The following is a 6,000-nucleotide window of genomic DNA, read 5'->3' as shown; positions in this document are numbered from 1 at the left end:
GCCATCCAATTTATATCGACTAAAGAAGAGACTTTAAAAAAATTGTTGTTTATGGGCTGGATGTGGAATTGGAAGAGGATTTTTTTCTCTCACAATGTCACAATCGAAGTGCATTTGTCTGACCTGTCAATCCATCTTTGCTATTCCAAAGAAGGTAAATGTGGAAAGGCACTTTCGAACTGTTCATAAAAACTATGAAACTGACTTCCTCCCGAAAAGCGATCTGAGAAAGAGAAAGGAGAGGAAACTAAAATCGCAGTTAATCGGACAGCCATCATTTTTCACTCAGCTGAATTCAAAAGCAAAGGCAGACACACTGAAGCATCATTCCAGGTGAGTCACTCGATCATTAAGCATAAGAAGTCCTTCCAAGATGGAGAGATGATAAAAGATGCCTTTTTTGAGGCAGATGGCTAGGGAGAAATTCCTGCTGAGATTTCAAGACCCCTGGCCAGAGAAGAATGAGTTTCTCCTTGTCATTAAACATGCAGAATACAAGCAACTTAATAACGATCAATGGCCGCTAGACTTGGCATTTTTTTCCAATCTGACCAACATGTTGAATGAGCTTAATTTACAGCTGCAAGGAAAAGAGAAAGCCATGGTCAATATGATTAGCTCAGTTAATGCTTTCAAACGAAAAAGGCAACACCTGTCCTCAAAGCTGCAGCGTCTTGATTTGGGGAACATCCAAAACCTCGCGTCAGAGCTGGAGACGCAATGGAAGGCGTGTGTGCAACTTGACAGCATCTGCTACACAGAGTAGATTGAAAATTGTCTGTCAGACTTTATCTAATGGAAAAAAAGTAACGATTTAAGTGTTGCCCAATGCAGCGGAGTAAGAGTAGAGTTTCTTCTTCACAAAAGTACTCAAGTAAAAGTAAAAAGTATGGTACAGTAAAACTACTTTTAGAAGTGCAATTTTTTTAAAAAAGTTACTCAAGTAAATGTAACAGAGTAAATGTAAATCGTTATACTCAGTATATACATTGTGGTCCATGGCCGGCTTTGTATCCCGACCAATACCCACAGGCCGCCAGAGGGAGCCATCACAGCGGCATGGAAGGTCTCCGAATTCCAGCGGAGCCTCATGGACATTGTGGTTTTTATGGACAGCCCTGCTGGATACCATGGGGGCCACCAGAATCTGCTATAGGGAGGCTTGGGGAGTGTTATGTCCCCTATGCCCTGGAAGTACTTCCAAGTCATATGAACGGAAGAAATGATGTACTTCCGGGGTGAGAAAAAAAGGACTTTTATCTGACCCGGAAGTGATAAAAAATTGTGGACTAAAGGATGAGAACACTTCCGAGTCGGGAACTATAAAAGGACCATGGGAACTCCCAGACAATGAGCTGGGCTGGGTGGAAGGAGGGAAACACGTCTGGGAGTCGGAGGATTGGTTTATTGATTATTTAGTATTGTTTATTGAGAATAGTGGAGTGGTGGTGCTTGGTGCACTTGATTATTATAATAAATAATAATTGTTGGACTTTTACCTGGTGTTTGGCGTGGTACCTGAGGGTTCAAGGGAGCGATAGTGCCCCCTGCTGTCACAACATATATAATGTAGGTAGATCATTTTGACCTGGTCATTTCAAAAGTAGCTCGCAAGTCGAAAAAGTGTGGGCACCCCTGACACAGCATAACATTCAGGTGCATTCAACGACTAAGTTTCCTTCCATTTGAACCTCCCGGTGGGGCAAAGATCCTTCTTCTATTCCAGTCGGGATGCCCATCCATCCAGCACAGCACTTACAAGGCATGAAGTAGTATTAAGGAGTATTATTAAGGGACAGTGGCAAATCAGGAGATGGTTAATCAAGAACAAGACACTGTCAGGCAAAGCAAGGGACCAAAACTCTGAGATCATAAATAGTCAAAAACATAAAACAAGATGGGGCAAGACATTTGTCATGAACTGGAAGTCCCAAAAGCATACAAGTCCCATAAATACTTCCAAAATTGCCCATTGAGAAGGATTACTGTCACAACCCTGACTAGAAACAAAAAGCTCCTAGAAGAATCTTTATAAAATGAAAAGGTTTGTTCAAGCTCTGTAAAGCAAAAATAAACAAAAATGAAAATAAACCACAAGAACAGAATCCTCATATGGAAAGAACATAAAGTGTACAAAAATACTCATATTAGGAGTTAATATATAGTCATGTGTGGGCGATAGCTTAAGGACTCTAGCAATGCTAAATATCCTTCAAACCAGGGGTTGGTGATGTTGCTTTCTCTTCCGGAAAATTGACAGCCTTATCACCTCTAATGTCACTTCCATCGTCCACCCTCGTGGACCCACCACTGGGCCATATAAAACCAGATATTATTTAAAAAAAAAGATGTAAAAAAGATATATAAAACCATGTTGACTCTCGTCTGTGAAGATGTATTCGCATTTCCTTTTACTATTTTACTGCTTATAAATTTTTTTTTTTTTTCAATCAATTACACGGAGTTCACCACGGTGCCCCAAACCTCTTTTGATCTCTTTGTGCTTTGGTTACAATATGCAAAGGAAGATTCCCATTTCTTTAAATTAGATATATGAGTAATCCAGCATCTTAAAGGAAATTCTCATTTTTAAAAGTTGGTTACTTACAAGTGATTTACTGAAAACTTTCAGACATTTGAGCAAGGAACTTCTCGGTTTAACCATTCTAAGCATTTCCTGGGATTTGCTTGGTCACACATTCCTGACAAACCTAATCATTTCCCACAATCACATATGAAGGACTTATCCAAGGTAAAGGGATGGCGATTCTGAAAGGCATAGAAAACTTGTGTATCCACCAAGTGTATTTTATGTATAAAAAAATATTTTGGGGAGTAGCAGGGACTGAGAGTTGTGTTTGCTTATTATATGTATTTATTTCACTTAGTTTATGCAAAGACAAACTTCGGACATAATGAACACTATGGGACAGGAAATTGAAAAACAGAGGAGCTAAATGTGCCGAAGCCCAGTTTCCTTGTGACACTCGACTCACTGCTTCTCCCTCCACTGCTGGCAATGGGCTTCAACTGTTTTCTTCCAAGTTCAACACCGGTCTGATTTTCCAAAATGTTTCAAACAGCTGACCTTCATGAAATCAAGAAAACCCACACAGACTATCATTTGTCTTTGCCTAAGTCACTCATGACTACCAGTAGTTAACTCTCAGGAGTACTAGTGTGTCTTACAGTGCCCTCCAGAATGTCTGGGGCAAAGGCACATTTTTCTTTGATTTCTGCTCCACAGTTTAAAATTATACATCAAATAATTTGGACGTGACTTTTATTTAAGGGTATTTGCACACCATGTAGAAATGACAGCACCTTTTATAGATGATCTCCCCATTTCAGGGCATTGTATGTGAGGTCCCCATGATAGTCTGTGTTTCTCAGAAATTTTTTGAAGCTCTTTATATGAACTGAAAAGTAAGAAGTTCCCAGAAGTTGTACTCAGTCCTACCCTAAGGAATTGCCGGATTGACCTTCCTGGAATTTCTCATTGACATTTATTTTCTACAGGTCCCTGATGCAGAAATTTATCAGTAAATTCATAGTATTGCTACCATATTTGAATGGAGCTCTCCTACCCTCTCAACATATCTACTACATAAAATAAATATTGGAATTGAGAGATCTGCCATGGGCTGGCGCCCTGCCCGGGGTTTGTTTCCTGCCTTGCGCCCTGTGTTGCCTGGGATTGGCTCCAGCAGACCCCTGTGATCCTGTAGTTAGGATATAGCGGGTTGGATAATGGATGGATGGATGGAATTGATAGATGAGCCTTGGGAAAGAGTCTTTTAATACAACAACAACATTTATTTATGTAGCACATTTTCAAGGAACACTGTAGAACATACTGCTTTATAAATAATAAAAGAAAAAATACAATTAATAAAAATACATGAAATATAAAAAAGTAAATAAATAAAAGCTAGAAATGACAGAATCCCAGACAGAGGTGAAAATAAATGAAATTACAATTACATTAAAGTAGTTTGCAGGTCTCTAATGGTTACAACGGTAAAAGCTTCCAATTGGCAAAGATGCTAGAGAAAATATATAGCGCCTATAAAAAGTACTCATCCTCTTGGAAGTTTTAACATTTTGTTGTGTGGATGGATGGAAAGAACACAAAATGAATGTATGAAGTACTGGGGTTCCAGTCTAGTTGACCCTTTTAATAACAATGGCAAAAATAGCATGTAGGGGTGAAAAATCTAACATAAATAGCCCCTTTAGTTCTATCTAAAGTGGCTCTTATGAGCGGGTCACTGAGTCGGAGCTCCGTCCTCAGTGCAGTCATATCAAAGTGAGACTCAGACATTTGGGGGCATTGGGTTCATATAGCTCTCAGGCTAGAAGGGGTGGGGTTGTGGGGTGAAATTTTGTATACAAGTTGATAAATATTTTGTATGTCTTTAAATATAAATATTAGTATTACATTATTGATAATAACAACAATGGTTTGATGGTCAAGAATCCTGTCTCCCCTTTTAGGACCGGGTCTCTTTGTAATTTTAGGACAGGGTTGGGGGAAATGCCTGAAACAAGTTTGGCCACCTTAACAAATGGTTTTGCGGGTGGGTGTGAAGGAATTCTGTCCCCACATTGGTCTGAAGTATGGCTGTTTGGAATTGGCTTGTATCAGACGCCTTTAAGACCATTATGCCCTATTGGCTGTAAGATTTTGAACAGAGAATCTATAAATGTGCCTGCTTTGACCCCCTCTCTCTCTCTCTCTCATACCAACTTATGAAGGAGCTTCTAACACCATGAACTGAAAAGGACAACACAATAAAGAGCACAACTCGGCAGCCATAATTCTAGAGAAGGCAGTCATTATGCACCTCAATAAACATGCTATTCTTGATAAGTTTCATTCGGGTTTCAGAAGAAATCACAGTACAGAAACTGCACTCATTAAAGTAGTAAATGATTTGTGGGTGAATGCAGACAGAGGCCATTTATCTGTTCTCATCTTCTTAGATCAGAGTGCTGCATTTGATACCATTGATCACAATATTCTTAGAAATCGCCTTAGTCAATGGGTGGGCCTCTCTGGCAGAGTCTTAAATTGGATTGAATCCTACCTGGCAGGGAGAAAATTCTTTATTAGTTGTGGGAATTACAACTCAAAGACACATGATATACGATATGGTGTTCCACAAGGCTCTATCCTGGGTCCACTGCTCTTTTCAATTTACATGCTTCCATTAGGTCAGATTATCTCAAGGCATAACATGAACAACCACAGCTATGCTGATGACACACAGCTGTATTTATCAATAGCCCCTGCTGACCCCGATTCTGTTGTTTCACTAACACAATGTCTTACTTGTGTTCCTAAATGGATGAATAGTAATTTTCTCAAGCTAAATAAAGAGAAAACAGAAATTTTAGTGATTGGCAATAATGGATTCATTGAGGTTATCAGAAATAAACTTGATGCATTAGGATTAAAAGTTAAGACGGAAGTAAAAAACTTAGGGGTAACTCTTGACTGTAATCTGAATTTTAAATCGTATATTAATTAGATCATTAGGACAGCATTTTTTTCACTTAAGAAATTTAGCAAAAGTTAGACATCTTATATCATTGAAAGATGCCAAGAAATCAGTTCACGCTTTTGTTTTCAGTCGACTAGATTACTGTAACGCACTCCTCTCAGGACTACCTAAAAAAGACATCAATTGATTGCAACTAGTCCAGAATGCAGCTGCTAGAATCCTAACTAAGAAAAGAAAATCCGAGCACATTTCTCCAGTTTTGATGTCACTACACTGGTTACCTGTGTCATTCAGGATTGACTTTGAAATACTGCTTATGGTTTATAAAGCCTTAAATAATCTCACTCCATCTTATATTTCGGAATGTCTTACACCTTATATTCCAAATCGTAACCTTAGATCTTGAAATGAGTGTCTGCTTAGAATTCCAAGAGCTAAACTTAAAAGAAGTGGTGAGGCAGCCTTCTGCTGTTATGCACCTAAAGTCTGGAAT

The sequence above is a fragment of the Polypterus senegalus genome, chromosome 1 (genome assembly GCF_016835505.1).
Source record: "Polypterus senegalus isolate Bchr_013 chromosome 1, ASM1683550v1, whole genome shotgun sequence".
NCBI classification, from domain to species: Eukaryota; Metazoa; Chordata; class Cladistia; order Polypteriformes; family Polypteridae; genus Polypterus; species Polypterus senegalus.
This window is presented reverse-complemented; position numbering follows the sequence as displayed.